The sequence below is a fragment of the Pezoporus wallicus genome, unplaced genomic scaffold (genome assembly GCF_028554395.1).
Source record: "Pezoporus wallicus isolate ANWC-B61680 ecotype Strahan unplaced genomic scaffold, APGP_CSIRO_Pwel_v1 contig_5485, whole genome shotgun sequence".
Classification (NCBI taxonomy): domain Eukaryota; kingdom Metazoa; phylum Chordata; class Aves; order Psittaciformes; family Psittacidae; genus Pezoporus; species Pezoporus wallicus.
This window is the reverse complement of record NW_026641550.1, coordinates 6,062,468-6,082,207: the sequence shown is the minus strand read 5'-3', so window position 1 is coordinate 6,082,207 and position 19,740 is coordinate 6,062,468. Positions and strand designations below refer to the sequence as shown.

The window sequence follows — 19,740 nt, the reverse complement described above, 5'->3', positions numbered from 1 at the left end:
CAACAGTGCTCTGGCCAGTGTCAGAGCCTCAGTGAAAAAGAGACAAACTGGAGGACAAGCAAGCATCTGAGGATGGAAATGCTTCTGGTATGGTCTGGATGGTGAAAGAGGAGAATATGTTTTTTCTCTGTGGTAAGGTAAGGGCCCATTTTCTTTAGCAGCTCAGGTAAAGTTTGCGCTCCAACACAGAAATCTTAGGCTCTATTTTTCAGGAAGATTGCGTGCTAGGGATATCAGTTTATTAGAATTACATTCCCTTGTGCTTCACTTTCCCTGTGTACCAAATGTCAGGGTCTGGTTTTTGGCAGACAAGTGACTTACTAGACCACAGTTCCCTTTTCCTGCTCCCTCCTTTCTCCTCAGCCCTGACGGGTACCAAGCTGCTTTCCAAAATTTGTTCTGCTTTGCAGTTACATGTAGATCACTTGCTGGAAGTCTCTAATCATAGGGGCCACAAGAAGGAAGCTTTTGAAAAATATTAATGTTATATTTGCTCATAAGCATGTTCTATGTGAGAACAATGTTCTTCAGGTGAGAACTTTGGTTTAAGCTGTGAAATAAATATTTCAGCATTGAATTAAGGCTGTTCAACCTCCTGCTTCTCCTCTCTTCCTTTTATATCATGCCTGTGGGAAATAATTCCTTGTGTTCAAAATGGTACAATCGTAGGCCATGATGACAAATTATCTTTCTTTTAGGAACATGCCTCATTTGGTACATGGCCAGATAGAGCTGAATGAGTGAGCAGCCATTCAAGAGACTGCTTTCTTCTTGCTTAGCATAAAGCTCCAAAGGTCTGTTTACATCACCAGCCAAAACCCAGTAAGAGGATCATTATAAATTTTCCCAAGGGTTATTGCTGGCAGTCATCCCTACAGCGTCCTGGTGAATCACCAATATGTTTTGGCCCGGTTTAAGATTTTCAGGCCTGGTGTTTTGTCACTACTTAATATTATACAATCCCATAGATTTCAAATGCAGCCATGAATGCTGTAGCGCTTTCACACATCAGTCTACTTAAACAAGGTGCTCAGAAAATTAAAAATACAAATTTGCAACTATCTGTGAAAAATTTAGCTTAAATGACTTAAATCACATCACAGGAATCTGTGGTACAAGTAAGACCAAGTTACTTGGTATCATGTTTATCTCTTACAGATGACTGAAAAACAATAAACCTGAGGTTAGTCAAACTCTCTCTCCATCCATCTGTTCACCTGCCTTGACAATGTGTGAACCTGCTGGGCAGTTTCAGCCCAATTTCACGGAAGGTCAGTGATGTCAAAGATAATTAACACTCTTCAAACTGTGCACACTTGGGTAAAGGAAAGGACTCAGAATGGGCTCAGACACACCAGCCGTTTACTTGGGCAGAGAAGTTATGGAAGAAAAAGCAGGGAAAGGGGGTTTAAGGAGTGAAAGCCTGGAAACCATGGGAAACCAGTTTGCATTAGTTCTGTAGTTCATTAAAAGATTTATTTTTTCTATGGACTTGCATGCCTCCCAAGTTTTTTAGGTAGGATACCTCTTTTTTATACATCTCCTTCACTAGACAACCCTAATTAACTCCCAGAGAAAGCTTAGGGGAAAAAGAATAATTGATTCTATCTTTAAAGACTGCACAAGAATGTATATATATCAGCAGAAGAGGTGTGGGTAGCAAATTAAATCTGTAAAAGGCTGCCTCAGTCTTGCCATTTCCTACTTTATACATGTTTGATGCTCGAACCTTAGAAACCTTGCTTTTAACAAGGTATTTTTCAAATCTAATCTTTACACATCCACAGATGGGAGCGGCAGGACTAAGAGCACGTGCAAAGCATTTCTGACAGCAATGTCGTTCTGCAACTGAGAGTTTGAAAGATGGAGCTCTTGACATTGCCTTATTAGTGAATTGCTAAATCTGGCATATTGAAAATTTACAGTTCAACTGTATTATTTGAAAGCAGGAAACAATTACTGAATTTGCTTTTAGATATGCTTGAATGATAGATAGCAGGATCTGTAAAGTACAACAACATTTTCATGTTGATGCAGCTGGGCCCCGAGTTATAAAACTTATTTATTTTATGAATTTCAAATAACATATTTAATGCCTTGTATCTTGAAAGAGCTGAACAGACAAGGTTCAACTGATTTCAACAGACTGACTTACAGATAGCAAAAGGGCAACAAAGTTCTACTTGAGCATTTTTTTCCCTAGTATTCCTTGTTCTTACAGGAAAAATATTAGACTTTGAAATTTATCATTTCAGGAACTAGATGACAATAGACTGCAGAAAAAAACCCAACAACACAAGGTATCTGTAGTTATTCGGTGTTGTAATATATGAGCCTGGGGAGAAAGACACAGCTGTAAGCAGGATGTAAGCCTCTAAGTTGCACTTACAAAATACAGTCATAGGAAGGCAAGGGTTAATTACACATACGCCTGTGCTTGTCTTTCTATGTGTACGTACACCTGGTCATGTATGGAGATTAATTAGGAAAAAAGCCATTCTGAGAAAAAACAGAGATTTCTAAGGTCTTAGATTGACATTCAAGGCAAACACAGACAGTCCCAGGCTCTCACAGACTGTGATACACTGGGCTCCTGGGGTCCAGGTCACTGTGATGAATTTGACATATGTTAATGTAGGTCTAGAAGCCTAAGGTAGAAATTTGCATCTGTGCATGACCAGGGCAGGAATTAAAAAGTACCAAGAGGATGATACAGAGAAAAGAAGGAACAAAATAGTGGTGCAAAAAGCACAGATCAGATGGAGCTTTTGCAAAGTCAAATATTAAAAACATTCTGGAGATGCCTTACTAACTACATGGGTTAATTTGTTACTCCTTTTGTGTCCTAACTTCTGGCAGGGGTGTTTGAGTCAATTTGACAACAGAGAGAATGAAAACATCATTCAGTGGCAATAAAATCAGGTGTGCCTGAGAGGTTTTGTCTTTCTCATGATGCTCAGAAAGGGTAGTTTGAAAAGCAGCAACATCACCCAGAAATTTGTGCTCTAAACCTCCCAGCAGCTCTGGCCTTGTGTGTCCCCCCCCCCCCCCCCCCCAACCACCAGCCCGATTCAGAAGCACTTTCTCTCTCTTTGAGATGTAAGGTTTTGCTGCTCTGTTTTCCCACTAGCGGGAACCATAATATAAGAAGGAATAATACAAGAATTGCAGACAACGTTTCCAGATTTTCTTAAAGAGAGGAAAATGCAGAGGGAATAACTGACAAAGTAAAGGAGAAGATGTGAATGGAATTGACATATCAGGGTATTCACATAAGTGTTTTGACAATTTTTAACCCTCTCTGAAACTTCAGATTGGGTTTTGAAAGCAACAGAGCTGGCTGCCCACATCCAGGTCAGTACTTCATCATTTTTAGCAAGGTGGCATCACTCAACCAAGCAGAAATCGACTTCTCTTCCACAGAATCTAACAGCCAAACAAAATCCATAGGAGTTCCTTACGGTTCATAAATACAGTCAAGCTACAAACCCATGATTTAAAGGCCTTGAAAGTCACTGATTATTCAGGCATGTACTGTGATAAACTGCCACACGATTTAATTATCTTCCACAGTATCAATTTAGCATGATCCCTTGAGACATGCCACTGAACTCTATCTTTACACTGGGAAATGGTTCAGTTACATCCTCTTCAGCCCTTTGGATACAGAGGAAAGGCACGTTCATTGGTCACGTGCCCCACTCAAGTACGAGGCACCAGTATTCATTTTTGTCCTTGCCGCTGTTTTTTTTGTGTCTGTGCCAGTCACGAGATCTGGGCCCCATCAAAGAGCAGAAACCAAGGTGGGGGAGAATGGGGGAAGCCCCTGGGCACGCGCAGGGGCCAGGCTGGGTTCACTCCCAGCAGGACACTTGCCCTGCCTGCTCTTTGCCGCCTTCTCTGCCACGCTTTCCTTTCCCTGCCCGGAAAGCGGTTTCCAAAGGGAGAATGCTACTACCTCATTGCCTTACATAACCCACTGGCAGTTATGCAAAGAGGCTAGGAAACATTCAGAGACACTTCCACTTAAGGAAAACTTTGTTCCCACACATTTCACAGGGACCCAGCTCCTCTTGTTATGCCGCAGTAAAGTCTCATAGCTGGTACGCAACAGCCCCTGTAAATATTGTGATGACAGAAGCTCACAGAACCTTGTGTGAGACTATAAGAATAGCATATGGTTTCATTGCAAAATAAAGCAAAGCCGACCAAAAAAAAAGACTAAACCCCACGCTACCCCTTAGTTCACAACAGATCAAGGGAAAAACATAAGGTGAACATACTCGACAGCAGAACGCTTGGGATTATGAATCCAGAGCAGCAAAAGAGAAACTGCAAACTTTTTCTGTCATGGAGATGTTTATGAAGAAACCCTACATCTGAGCAGGCCAAACTTTTCAACAGCTTGGTTCCAGACCTAGTGCTGCGGCTCAGAGTTATCTGCTTATTGCAGAGTACACTGCTTTGGCAGAAGCATTCTGTTTCTCTGATGTCCTCTCCGTGCCCAAGGTTGTCCTTTAATCTTGCAGCACAGGTTAATTCTGCCCGGCTGCAGGGTAGCGCACCAGCAGCACATGAGGTTTGGGCTGGGCAGCCAGGTCCTGCAGACATGCTTGCTTTAGCTGTAAGTTGCACAGGCTCCTGCTGGGATTTTAAGAAAACCTGATCCTCCTTATATGGGGGCAAAGCCAACACTCACATACTGGAAAATTCATTAAAAGCAACAAGGCCGGCAGGCACTCAACAGAAAGGTTTTCACTTTTCCAAAATTCAGACCCCAGATCCCTGGAAATAACTGAACAACACTCAAGGTAGCGACACTGAGCAAGCTTCTAAGGAGCTCTGGAGCTCAGGGAAGCAGATGGATAGAGGGAGATGGGTGCATTAGGGCTGCAAAGTCAGCACTGTCCTCTTCCCTTGCTTGGCTGAACTCCTGTGAAGGAAATTATTTTCCCAGTACAGTTTGCGAGTCAGCGGTTTTGTGGATAATCCCTAAATGATTGTTACTAATATTACTAGTATTATCTTTAAAGACCCTCTCATCCAAGTTCTGTCTCATATCATGGCTTTCAGAAAATTATTTAAGTTTGTTACACTCAATCAATATGAATTGCAGCTTGTTCAAGTGCATAAGGAATAGCGCAAGGAAGAAAATCATTTATGTGAAGGAAGCAGTCAATTACTCCACTGATGTGTGCTGTTTTATAGGCTTTTCACTGCCAATCAGTGTCACAGCTTTTCATCTCTTTTTCCAAACCAATGCACATTATTTCATGCAGTTCAACTGGTTTTAGCCTGGCAGCACTCCGTAAATAAAGCTGCCCTTGTCAAACAGTTAACTTCTTCCCCTTTGCACATCACCTCTGAGTATCGCCGGAGAAACAACAGGCCACCAGCAGTGGTTACTGGCACAGACAGGCACCAGAAGGCAATCTAACCATCTCCATTTCATGTCAGTGCAAAATGCAGCTGGAGAATAGAAAGTGTATTTGTAGCCCGGAAGCCATCTCATAGCAGAGCAAGGTTCACAGTATCCTCCTCTGGAATCCTGGGCCAGGAGGCAAACTCATTACTTGTGCAAAGTTGAGTTATTTCGAAATGTCAGGACTGAAGAGGGATTTGGTGGTGTGGGGTTTTGGTGGGGTTTTGTTTGTTTTTTTAAGTACTTAAGTACCTAAGTGGAGAGCAATCTGACCTGGAAGAAGCAGCAGTCTCATCACTCCTGCACTGATTTTATCTGCATTGCCCTTTGAGCATTTTGCTGCAATTTTTCCCCAGCTAGTGGTTTCAGGAAAGTTCCTGTTTAACTAATAGAGATTAGTTACAGCTAGGGTTCTTGAATCTCTGAATCAGCCCCTGTTGCACCAGAGCTCTGTTTATGCAGACTGCCACACAAAGGCTGTGCTGAAAACAGGCGATTGTTGTATCCCTCCAGACAGAAAAATAAAAGCCACATTCAACCAGGACCTCCTCAAGAAGGTCTTGCTTGAGTGAAATAGTGCTGGAGACTCGTGAAAGCCTTGCAATGTCCTACCCAGCTGGGAAATGCACTCGCTGCACAAGAGACAACTTAGTTCATTCATGCTGTACAGCAATATTCACATTTTTCCAGCTCAGTGACTGATATGCAGACATGAGTAAAGACAGAGAGGAGAAGAAGCATATTTCAGCTTTTTTCTCCAGGCTTTTAGCTCTAAGACAATATTATCCATTGATTAGGTTACTGCTATCCAGAACCAGCTATTATTGTTGCATATGACCTTTTCCAGGTTTCCAGCATCAGGTAGTTGCTAAACTTCATTGTGCCTCAGTTCCCTCATCTATAAAATGGGGGTGAAAACCACTTTAAAATACTAGGGCAGAACATGTTTAAAATGCTGGGATGTTTTCTTATTAATGACTCTGTGGAAAGGCAAACTATTTCTGCCACTATCTTGTAAGTGGATCTGTAGTCTCTTCAAATACATGGCAGGACTTTGTTGTGACTAGGTAAATAGTTTTTCTTGTGTCCACCAGGAAATCTGGTATCAGCAATTATATTCAGCTTCCTGGATCCAACTAAACCATCAAAAAGCACTCTTATCCTGCACACCCACACATGGAGTTACTCAACAATACTTCCCCCCCCCAAAAAAAAAAACAAAACTCCACATAGAAGCATGCCCTTCAGGTTCACATCTTTCACTAAAATCAATCAACACTATAGGAGCAAGCCGTAGTAAACAGCTTTAGAGGCACTTTTTAGATTGATTTGTTCAGCCAAACTGTTACTTAATTTAATATAAAGAAAAGTCCTGTGCCATCTCAACTCACACAGCTCCAGAGGGATGTCATGAAACCTCCCATCTTCCATCCTTGGAAGAAAAATAGAAAAGATAATTTACTTTATTGCTTCTAGTTCAAGACCAGCTTCTGTCTCTGACTCATATTTCCCCTCAGCTCTACAGAGAGAAGCAATTGGAGCACAGGCTCACCTCAGCCTGTGGATTACAAGTATCCCTGGAAAGAAAATAAGGACCTTGACAGAACCTGAAAGAACTGTCCTGATAATCCAAAGACAACCCTGACCTGGAGGAATAAAATCAGAAGATACATCTATATCTGCTTAACTCCATCAGCTGGTTAACATATTAATTTTTCTCATGGTATTTTATTATTTATGATGGTTGATTTGAATAAAAAATAAAATTGCACCAAGCATGGAGAAAATTAATCATCATTTTTATAGAACCGGGGAATGCAGGAATGACAGCACTACTGCTAAAAGAAGACTATCACCACTTAAATGTACCTTGCAAAAGCAGATGAACAAACAAGTGCCCCTTCACACATAAACCTAAACATTTCACCCAAACACCTTTTATTCTCAAGAGTTTCCTTACAAACAGTACAAAGTATTGAGAATTGCCTTTACTTCTTATAAGTAAAACTTTGTCCGTCTGCCCTGAGTGAGATGAAACCAGTCAAATCGGTGATTTCTGCATATGTATCACTTAGTTTCATTTCAAAAGCAAAGATAAGGGGTGAAAATTGCAAGCATCAGTAGAGAAACCAAATATTTCCTTAGTTTGCAGCCTACTTAAGACATGCCTGCTGAGCTTTTAGATTATAGCACTGTGTTAAATAACACTCAGCATGGCTATTTGACCAGTTATTTAAGGAGAGGAAGCATGTAGGAGGATTTTCTGATGAAGTGTAGCAGGTACACCAGAAATAAGAGAATCCTAGTATGTAGTGATATTGTAGGAATTCTTATAGGATAATTTTAAAGTGTAATTGGCAGACACATTACCTGACCTGATCAGCAAGGGAAGCAATGTATCCAGTTGTAAGCTAAAACCAATACATGCACAGGGAATTCATGAGGTATGCCTTTAAGAAATACAAAGCTAACACACTAGTTAAAAAAAAAAAAAAAATTAAAAAATAAAACCAGTGTTTTGGAAACTGAGATTCAGATGCTCTTACTCAGATGCATCATTTGCCTGTGAGCTGTGTCACAGCTTTATTTAATACCATTGCTTTGTAATATTGCTCAATTCTGGTAAACATGCAGCAATTAATAAGCTTTATAGGTGAATATTTGCAATTAAAAAAACCCAATAGATAACTTTTTCTATTCCAGCCTATTTCTTTGATGCCATGATCTCTTTACTGTTTTATCAGAAGCAGAAAGAAATTACAGTGCCTGACAAAGCTTAACTTGCACAGCAGAACCCTTGTAAGGCTGCAGGCATTAGCCTTGTATGAAAAAGCTTGTGCTGGCCTTATCTGGGGGAGGTCAGCTCTCACAGGGACTGGGTGGCAGGAGCTCCAGCACTTACTAAATGCATTAGTTTGTAGTTCCTAGGACTTCTCCACAAAACAAAGGAGTAAACCCCACATATAAGCAGCTAGCAAACACCAGAAGCTGATATATTCAGGGCTTCCTGGACCCTTTGCTCAGGAGCACAGGGCCCAGAAAAGCAGGCTTTGACTGCTTGCATCAGAAAGTCTCCTTAATATTTTCAGGAATGGCTTGAGTCTCTTTCGTTATGAAACTTTAATGGCAAACCCTTATAAGAAAACCAAACAAAGCCTCCCAACAACATGAAAGATACTCCAAAAAAGGATGCTGAAGGTATGTAACAGCGCAGCAAGACTTCTGCAGCATAGCTCAGCTCTGCCTTACCCTGTGGCATCCAGAACATGTCTGGTTTTATCTGTTATTTTTCTACAGCTCGTCTCTTGGCTTCCTCAGTCATCACAGCCCTGTATTTATGCAGCTGCCTCTGAAGCTGTAAGTCAGCAGCAGTGATTGTTGCACAAACAAATGGAACATGTGGATCTTGCCAAATATCACTTACTCCAGTTTTCCTCCTCCTCCTTAAGCAGTTTATGTTTTGGCAATAACAGACTTCCTGAAAATTAAAAAGAAAATGTTTTTTGCTGTGTTTCATGTATAAGGCATATCTGTTTTGGCAGAAAAAAAGTTTTGAATAGCTTTAGGATTGATGAAAATACAAATAAGAGAAGTTTCAGTGTAAGGCATCAGAATCTACTGTCACATCAAGACCAGCACTAAGGATGCTGTGCATATTACATACCAGCTGAGCCAGCAAGCCTCCTCTGCTCCCAGCTCTGCACATGACCCCTCAGCTTCGGCTGGAGAAACACATCCTGCCAGGCCAGGCTTATTAACACAGTCTAACATGTTGGGGTCAGACTCAGCAGTTGCGCTTGCCTTCCTCCCTCCTTCAATCATACCCCAACATGCTCAGCTTATCAGAACGGCAAAATATCTTTTCATGCATTAAGGATGTGTTTTAAAACATGTTTTTCAGCAGCATTTTGATGATCAATTGACTTCCAGCATGAGGGATGTAGCAGACTAACTTCCACCATCTGCTTTCTTGATATTTTTTCTTAGTTACACCAGTTGTGATAAAGAAACTTACACCATTGTTTGCTTCCACATGTGGAAAATAGCCCTTGGATGCTGCATAAATGCAGTGCAACAGAAAATGCCACACTGAGTATAGGAAACAGATCAGGATGAAGATATATGTATTCTGCTATGAAATTATCAAAGGTCTCCAAAGCTATAGATGTTGCTATAAATAGCTTGACATCCTGATTACCAGAAGGTTCAAAGGAGTCTTCATAGTACTTCATTCCTCCATTGCTCTTAAGTGAAAACGCGGATTGGGGTAGATAGAGTTATACCAAGTTCAGTAACAAAAGAGGTGTGTTACTGAACACAAGAAACACCCAGGTATCCATTTAGTGGTATCAAACCATAGACTCCACAGAGTAATTTGGGCTGGGAATGACCAGCTGAAGTCAGGCTGCACAAGGCCAGGTGCTCTAATGTATCCTATGGAGGTGCATGCCCCTCCGGGCATCCACACCAGTGTGGGATTACCCTCAGGGTAGAATTCTTCTTTGTATCTGATTGCAATTTCCCTTGTTGTAACTTGCCTGCTGCCTCTCCTATAACTGTGCACCTTTGAGAGATATCTGACATTGTCTTCTCTATGTCCTTACGTTAGGCATGAACAAGATCTCCCCATTGCTTTCTGTTCCATAGACTAAACATAAATAAACCCTATTTTCCAGGTAAACCCATTCAGCAGTTTCTAGAACTGGCATTAATTCTTTCACTGCTCTGCTCCCCTCTCCAGAGCACAAAAGGTGTCAAGACAAGACTATTTGCAGAGGTTGAGCATAAAGAACCAGCATGTTAGGAGAAACGAGGGTCATAAGAAACCATAAGCACCTCAGTTCACCCCTCCTTTTAGCAAATGACTATGGGCTTTGCCAGTTACCACTGTGCCAACCAAGGATAAAGATAAATCTGAGCCCATTCAAACAAAACTACTGTAGCAGGAAGCAGCCTGCCTGCAATCCCACTACCTGTCCCACAGGCACTGCAAAGAGGCTGTAGGTGTGGGGTGAAGAAGAGGCTTTAAAAAACCCTCCTTCACAACAGGTTATGACCCAGGAGAGAGCCAGCTTTTCCTCAGACCCCATTCTGAATTTGCAAGCTGCTCTCAAGCAAGTGTCATGCTGGAAACAGGCGTTCAGATGAGCATGGATCAGGCTATCATATGTATCAAATAGGGCAAACACATTTCATTTTTCCTGCTAGCAATCTTTCCAATAATGAAAAAGCAAAGCAATATAACAGTAGGGAATCTCTCTAATTAAGGTCTCCCAGATTGCCTGAGGGATTAAGCAGGAAGAGCTGTCACCAAGGTATGAGGAGGCTGTCAGATGTCAAGACAGACCTTCCAATGTTGGGCAGCAGGTTCAGTGGGGGTCAGTAGAAGCTCACACTCTGGAAGGTATCTGTACAGGAAAATTCATTAGCAATGAAGATCAATGAGAGTGTTACTCTTTGAAGAACTAGAGGTTCGTGTAAGATTTAGTGAAAATTATTTCACCTGATTAAAAAATATTTTACTACTGCATTTTCCTTTTAGATGCTTTCACTTAGTTACACTGCCAGTATCCGCAGTCAGAATAATACCCTGTGTCTCTCTGTAGTTGGATCCTTTTCCATCTAAGGCCAAACGAGACTTCAGCCTTTGAATGCACCTGGAATGGTAAGAAGCAGTGGTAGGCAGCAGCAGTAGCTTCCCAGAGGTACTGAAAGGATTTGTGAAGAAATTCCTTCACTTTGAATTCAGACGAGTTGATGATACCTGAATTAGCATTATTTTAAAGAGTACCATCCTTATCACATCCTTAGGAACTAATTTTTCTGTAATCACTTTCAAGTTCCAAATTAGAATATTCCTATATTCAATTTATGCAGGTAATTTTCCATAATACTAGTAGCAGTGACACAATGCAAGTTTAGCATATGCATTTTCAATTTTCATAAAGAGAAACTAAATTTTCTAGTGCAGTTCAAAGCTTCTGGTATTTCCTGAACTTCCTTTGACTTCCTACCACTAACTTGAGCCAGAAAGTCCAGTACAATGTGTCCTGTGCTGCTGAAGAGTAATTATTTCACTTGTGCTAACCCATAAGGGGGTCAGACTTCATTAATTCTAATCTATTTTAAACAGATGTTAAAGGAAATTAATTTTCAAGTTTAATTAAAACACGTTTTAAATATAGATTAGCAATATCTAAGAAACCATCAAAGAGGAGGTACTGCTCTTATTGAACTTACACCCATGGGACTTCAACAGATGGAGAATCAGACCCTTTCATTTATTCTTTAGTTAAACAGACCTGATTCAGTGGTGTCTTACATGACTGATATATGAAAACCAGGCATTTGTCATACCTATGTCACTTAAAATTTACAACTGTATAAAAACAGTTAAAAAACATGAAAATGCTTGCTCTCCCTCATTTTTTGAAAGCACTGTAGTTTTTTGACAATTATGGTGGGAATAAGCAAGTTGATCAGAAATAAGAGAAAACTGTTGTCATTGTAAGGAAACCCACTTATTCAGGTTGCACTTAGGAGTATCTATGCTGGAGAGAAGATGGGCTTTTAAAAGCATTTGCTTCTGTAATGGGAAGATTCAGTATACTGGAAAAACCATAGGTGGGTGGAGGTTTCTGCATGACCCACCTGATTTGCCAGATCAGCATGTGTTAGCAGTGTATTACAGTGGCAGAACAGAAAGGGAAGTCTCTAGCTGAGTTATAATAGCAGAGGATTTCTGCTGAAAAATCAACTGGGAAAACCACAAACAGTGCCCAGTCTGAGCATACAAGGCTCAGAATACACTGCTTTGATGGGGTTTCTTTCATGGTTATGGCACTGCATTTTCTTACCTGAAGCAGACAGTACCCTTGAACAAGGCAGTAGGATTGCTCTGGCGAATATCCTTACAAGTAGTGTAATCAAATGTCATTGAATAGAAGTTTTATAGCACTATTGAAAGTGTTCTGAAGATGGATAAGCAACAAGCTCAGTCCTGCCGATTCCATTGCACACTTGAGATCCCAAACAAGTGTTTAAATGTGACCTCTACAAGGCCTTGAAATTGTGTGGCAGGTAAGGAAGTGTTTTATTAGCTACAGTCCAGTGTACATATTTGTAATCTTGAAACTGAAAGCCAGCAGTGGAAATGACAGAAATGATTAGCACAGAACCGTAAGAACAGAAACACATCATTTCCCAGCAATATGGAGATACAACAGGAAAACTGCCTGCAGTAAGCAAGCCAGACCCAACTGTCTGATATGTATCACCTCCTATATGTTTTGATTTTCCTTTAGCATTCCATATTTTTTGTCTTTGTCTGCAAAACTTGCTTCAATTAAAGAAACAGTCATCTATATCCTATCTAAAGGACACACTAGTGAAACTCCTTTGATGTATTGTAGTCTTAGCAGAATCTGCTTGCACCATGTTTTCTGGGCATGGTTAAGTCATTAGATTCTAAGTTATATTTCAATATGTCTCAGAGATTGAAAGAGGCAATGTAAGCACATTGGTTAGTTCTGCTGGTTGACACCAATTCTGGTGACAGGACATGTTCTTATGTCAATGCTTTCTAAGGAAATACAGGGGTATATAAAGGAAGACAACCGACCCATGGCCTTTTTCACATTCATGACTGACACAGAGCGTTAAAGAATATATTGCATGTATTTATGACATATCCAAATATCTATGCGGGAAAAAAAGATTTATCTATTAAACTCTTGATTACCAATAAAAACTTGAAGCTACTCATCTAAGTAAGTGTTTCTTGTAACCAGTGGACTTGAGACCTTTTCAACAGGAATGCAGTCATTTGAACTGTCTATGCTTTGAACATGAAAAGAAAACTGGAGGCATTGAAAACAAGAATAAATTCACATCCAGCATTTGCAAGATCTTGCCAATTCACTGCTTGCATACTTGTTGGCTGTAAAGCAAACAGACAGGAGATACTTCAGCTCAGGGGTAAAAAGCAGGTACCCAACACGTTTGCCCTGCTATACAGAGTGAAGAATACCATTATTACACTGCCCAAATATTTCTCATTTGAAGTGAAGATGCTTTGTAGTTCCAGGAAGACTTTTTGCAATGCTGATTTTGAAGGATGTAATAAGTTACTCCAACGACAATTGGCAGCAGAGTTCAGAAAAAGTCCATCCACAGCAATTGACTGAAACCCAAGGTTTCAGTGATTTACAGTTTTGTTCCATTCTAGCCCATGACAACAGAGAACAAGAGAAAAGCGAGAGGCTCAGCTGTCTGTCTCACTTATGCCATCCTCATGCTCTAGCATACAGCTTCTAGGCTCTGATAAGAGAGCCACTTGACTCTTCTGAAATGTCAGTACTTCTGCATGCTGTTAACATATACAACACATACACAACACCCACACACCTCTTCAGATTCGAGGGCAGTAAACTTATTTTGTGTTTGCAAACCCTTAGGTAGGGCAGGAGCCTTCCTTTTAGTGCCAGAAGTCACCAGCTTCCACCCTTCACCTTCTCCAGAGGTTGCACTTACCTTAATATTGAGGGAGCAAACTGCCTCTCTATTACAGACGAGCTTTGGGGCTCTCAAATTTGCTATATTTCAGAGAAGATCCTGCCTATCACCTTTATTCTTCTCTAGTGCTGTCCTCCTGTAACTCCTCCATTTGGCAGCACAGCTTCCACAAGACAGAAGGCTGTATCTCCTAGCCCCAGACATTCCCTTCAGGCCAGGACACTTGCAGGGCTTCATCCACCATCTGATACTTACTCTGTGTTAAAGTCTCTACCTTGGCATAGACAGTTGCCAGGAAAATTACTCTGGGTGTGTTACCACCATGTCTGAGACTGTTACAGCAGAACAGATTCACCTCAGACCCTCTTCTTCATACTCTTCTGTATAAGGTGCTCTGATCTCTGTGTTATGGCAACGAATACATTAGTCTGTTTCTACAGAAAAACATGACATTTCCTGGGACATTTCCATTTTTCTTATACCTGTTGTCATGCAAGGATCTCTTTGCTACTGGAAATACAATATCTGGGTGTTCCATTGACCCTTCTACTTCATTTAATACAGGCCTTAACACGAAAATGACACTCAATCCTACAGGACTTGAACACAGCTCTGCTTTTGCAGATCAATAATATGAGTCTCATTAAAAGGCAACCCAGGCCCTTAGTTAGCTCAGTAATGTAGTTCACTTGTGCTGTTATTCTGACTCAATGAGTATGAAAGGTGCTACTTCTTATTTTACCAATATTAGGCACGAGCAAATATGGTTTATGGTGCAATAGCCAGCTGTAAAAATTAATAGATACTTCTGCTTGAGTTCACTACTCTGTTCCACTTCAGGAATGAAACTCATAAAACGTAGTTGAGGGAAGGCTTTCACACCTTCCTTGCTTGATGCTGTTTCATGAATCATTATGCTGCTATTTCAGCCTGTTTGACGACCATCAAGGCATGACACAGAATTCTTATTCAAACAGGAAATTTCAGGCCCAGCACTTGGTTTACTATTGAAATGGTTCATATGATGCAGTGGGGTTTTGGTTGTTGTTTGTTTTGTTTTGGGGGTTCTTTGGGGGGTGGGTTTGGGTTTTTTTAAATTATTTTGCATGTTTTCCAGTAGAACATCAATAACAAAAATCAATCAGTGGCTGATGGTGAATGCTAAGAACCCCCCCCCCCCCCCCCCCCCCCCCCCCCCACGTTAAATAGATAGTAGCTTTTGAGCAGGTTTCTGAAGGTGGTGGGAAAAGAGATTCAAAGGTGCAAAAACCTGAGAAGTTTGGCAGACTGCAGCAATGCTTCTGGCACTGGGTAAGCCTACATTACATTTGTCACATCCTATTTTAGGATTTTCTCCTTACTTGTCTACAATTGGCAGCTACACTATGTGTTACTTCGTCTAACATCTTCACATCAAGACACTGTTCAATGATTGAAGCAGCACTGGGGAAAGAAGCATCAGAAGACATTAGACGATTACACATCACACCAATTTAATGCATTACAGAGCAAATCAATTGTGATGGATGGAACTTCAAATAATCTGATTACAGAGGGACAAAACCAAGCAGCATCCAGGGAATTCTACAATGTGGAAAACTAGCAGATTAGATCTGAAATTAATCTTAACTAGATAATCGCTTTTGTATTCTGGACTTGCATGCACAAGGACGACTGCAAATACATATGTCACCCCAAGGGCTACCACAGGAATTGGGGACAGAAGCCCTCTCTTTCTTGGTGAACATCAATGTTGCCATTCATTTCCAAAGGGCTTACACATTCCAAGACTAAATTTGGCTTTATAGCTTTTCCATTCTCAAGGGCACATTTCTGTTATACTCCATGGGTTTTGGCCATTTCATTATGAGCTCTTTGCAGGAGTACAGTCTAAGCTCTCTATCCTGCAGACACTTAAGCATGTCTTTTTGGTTAAAGCTATGAATAGTCACATTGACTCCTTTGGGATTACTTGGATACTGAAAGTCAAGCATGTATCAAAGTGTCTGTAGGATTGGTGCCAAGGGAATGAGACAAAAAAACCTGTAGAAAAAATTATTCCTTAATGAGACTCTTAAAACCCCCACAAATGTTATTAAACTTTTGTTAGTTTTTTACTGATCAAGAAGTACACTGATTCTAGCAGTGTGTATTTTCCACATATGTGCTATTATGCAGGCATATAGTGATGTTATCTACACTAATATCTTTCAGATATTTTACTTTGAATGTCATAAGCACATAAAATCAGTTAATTCCTTCCATGTTATGAATGCAGAATACTGATTGTGGAGCTATTAGTAATATGTATTCAGAGTACACACTGTACTGACTCGGAAGGAGCCAAAACTGAATGCTGAATAATTCACAAAATTAGACAAAATGCAAATAGGGTGACTGACATGATATCGGAATGCTGAATTCCTGGAGGAATACAAAGAAGGTATCAGTATTTTGTTCCTCTTGTAGAAAAATTACTTGTGAGACTATGATTTCATTAATTTCAATTTCTATTAAAAAGCCTTTCATTGCTCTGACCCATTGCATATGACAGCTGCATTGCAAAATTAACACTAATTTGCAAGTGCAGCTGGGCTCCCTTGACAGTGAGACAAAGCACAAAACATTGTTGAGAGATAAATTAAGGGTGGAGTTACATGTATACTTAATTTTAGAGTACATATGTTTCAGAATAATTGATTATACAAATACCCCTGTGATATCGGTGCAAATTTTCCATCTGTGAAAACCACAGTTCCCTACTTCTGACTTCCTATGACCCAGATCTTTGCAGATTGGTTTGGGCCAGGTATTTTGCATTACTATTTGATTAAGATTTAAAGAGCTGATCCCTCCCTGTTTACTCCTGAGCTACAAACACTGCTATGCAGAGATGTAGGATTAGAGTTTAGGGAACTGAAAGACTGTTTTTCCCTTTTCCACTTACTTAGAGATGGCCACATTAGGTTTTATGTGGCCATTTTCAGAGCTCAGATCCTGCTCAGAGACTGATACTGTGTGATCCCTATGTTATAATTACAGAGATTTCTAACCCTCTCTGTCCTTCCTTCCTCTGGCCTATGCCTTAGTTTGAGCTGATAGACATTTCTAATGTTTCTTCTTGCACTGCTGACAATCTCCAGAAGTGACCTCTCTCATACAGCATTTTCTGCGTTTCACTATAAACTTTTTCAGTTATCAGAATCTCTTCTTGCCCCTTTAGGTCTTACATCACACAATTACAAAGCTGGTGATTCATGCCCAGTTCTTTGTAAGCCTCTCCTGTCCTTTTTGGAGGTGGCTGAAACGTGCTGACAAAATGCAACGTGAGGAGGACTTCTGCCTTACCCTTTCAGTGACCCATGGAGGTCATGAGAACCATTGCAGGTTCTCATATTGTCAAGGTAGTCCCTCTTATATGATCTCTGTCTACAGGGGTCAAACAAAACAGAATCTTTGCACTTGAAAGGCTTAAGTTCACTGTAGGATGTTTAAACCTTAACAACATCTTGTAGGCTGTTATACAACATGACCTGTTTGCACCCACTTACTTTGTGTCAGGGTCTGTCTGTGAGCAAGACTGCTTGCAATACCCAGCAGTATGACACGATGTAAAGACTTGAACTAATTCATTTCAGAACTGATCTGAGCACCCAGAAGCACCACATAGAAATCACAACCCTCTTCAAGAAATGAGAAGAATACAGACACGCAACTTTGGCACTATTGGTGCTGCGCTCACAAGCTACTTGATGTTCAATATACACCAGAAGAAAACCTGCCTCAGTCATCACACCCTTCCACTGGTATTAATATTAAATAAAATAAAATTAATGGAAAATTTTGGCTCTTGATAAAACCAGGTATTCCTTTGCATTAAGCTCTGCCGTACAAAAAGAAAGGTAGTCTATTATTTTTCTAATAAAGTATATTATTTGTCTAATAAAAGGGAATGTTATGATTTATCTATCAGTGGTTTTCTAAATATCTCATTTGTTTTGGTTTGCACAGTGAAGCTTTGGGATGAGGGTGTTGATATTTTTGAATACCTGCCAGTCCCCAAGGAAGCTGGAAAAGGTTAAAAATTTATTGCAGGCACTCTGAATACACTAATGTCTTGCAGACAGAGCTGGTATTGATCCTTTCCCCTTTCCTGCTAAATCTTCCAAAGATGAGAGTATCTATTTGCTTTCCATTGTGCAAGCAGAGCTCCTTGAAGAGAAATAAAATCTTTCTAACTTGGCACATGCTGCTTGGAGCAGAGTTGGATTTCTGTTACACAACGACTGATTATTTCCATCATAGCAATATCTGGGCTAAGGAAATTGTGTCTTCAAGACCATCAGCTCTAGGTGAGCAGAAAAAGAACTGGCAACATGGAGATGTCAGCAGAAGCATGTGAGGCATTTATTTATCTGGGCACTGGAAGAGCTGGAGCAGCAGCAAAAAGGCGTGCTTTTTTAAACTAGGAAAAAAAGGTGAAGAGTTTTCAACAAGGTAGCAATTTAATTTACATGAATATAACTCAGCATAAAGACAGGAATTTTATTGTGATGGTGAAGATCAGTGAAAAATGGTGTCATATCTTCCAAGTATTTCTGGTGCTTCTTTTAGTAGAGCACTTACTAAAAAAGACCTGGGTTGACTCCATTTCAGGATTAGACACGTTTCGTACAAGCACATGGCACACCTCATCTCTAATCTGTGAAATATTAGGTTAAAATGGTACATACTATTATCAGTACAGTTTTGTCAAGATGCTACCAAATCCCTTTGCACTGTGGTACCTGCCATTGAAAAAGAAAGGGTAGTTCCATTTAGTTCCAATTTTGTCCCTCAAAGATGTAGACTCTTAGCTCTTGTGAAAATGAATGAAAAGAGCTTTAGAGCATAACCCTTTATGAACCCTGTTTCTGAAGCATTTCTGGATCGCTTTGATTCACAGAAGTGTGTACTACAGTGGTACCCAAAGGTCCCACCTGCTTTTGGGAGCCCCTTGAACAGAGTACCAGGCAGGCTTGCATCCGGAAATAGTCTCTGTGGAGTCCTAGCCCCATTTGTTGTCTTCTCTAGGCAGCAGGGACGAAGCCAGAAAGTTGAAAGATGCTTTGTGATATTCTCTGCTCTCCTTTAAACAAACTTCATTAAGACATAAACAGGTTTGAACTAAACTGTATATGAATTTACATAGACTTCTAAGCAAATTCCTTTTGAAAGGTTTTGGCTGTCTAGACTCCAGCAACATCCTTTTATGAGAAGATTGGGTAGAAATGCAAAGTAAGACTAGTGTAATGCAACCTACGAAGATGGCAGATAATGTAACAGCTGCTGGAAACATGCATCAGCAGGAGTCACTCGTCATGTGCCCCAGTCCCACTAGTGGTGGTGTCTTCATACAACTGCTTGTACTTCTGGGCAGATAATAAAAGCCAGTGACTGGCTGTTAGTAAGCAGTTACCAGAATTTTGCACAGAAAATTGACTTATTATCAAATACAGGGCTGATCTTGTCATTAATCTTTAAGACATAAATTACAAGTCCTATTTTATGCTACAATTTTAAGAGGAATATATTCACTATCAGCTACATACCAGATGCATTCAATAAATGCACATACAAGCAGTAAAGCTCTGCTTTTGCCCTGCATACCAGGGAGAAAGCAGATGAGTAGGGAAGGCAGAGTGAGAGAATTAGCTGGTGTTTGCATGAAACCTGTAATGCAGATACCTCAGAAAGAAAACCTGAATGGGAGTGGGAGGCTGACTGGGCTGCCCTGGGACTGTCTGCAGCTGTGGCCTGGAGCT

General features: G+C 40.5%; 1 long non-coding RNA gene across 4 annotated transcripts; it reads left to right on the top strand.

Annotated features, from left to right (window-relative positions):
• The first annotated feature begins 68 nt into the window (after window positions 1-68).
• On the top strand, window positions 69-17,285 carry LOC130607363 (uncharacterized). 4 transcript variants are annotated; one of them, XR_008974243.1, is made up of 7 exons: window positions 69-137; window positions 1,159-1,271; window positions 3,131-3,264; window positions 8,512-8,620; window positions 9,410-9,645; window positions 11,029-11,087; window positions 17,160-17,285. It is a non-coding gene; the product is annotated as an uncharacterized LOC130607363 (long non-coding RNA). The 4 variants fall into 4 exon arrangements; XR_008974242.1 differs by lacking the exon at window positions 17,160-17,285 and having other exon boundaries at window positions 11,029-11,108; XR_008974241.1 differs by lacking the exons at window positions 11,029-11,087; window positions 17,160-17,285 and having other exon boundaries at window positions 9,410-10,027.
• Window positions 17,286-19,740: the final 2,455 nt, after the last annotated feature.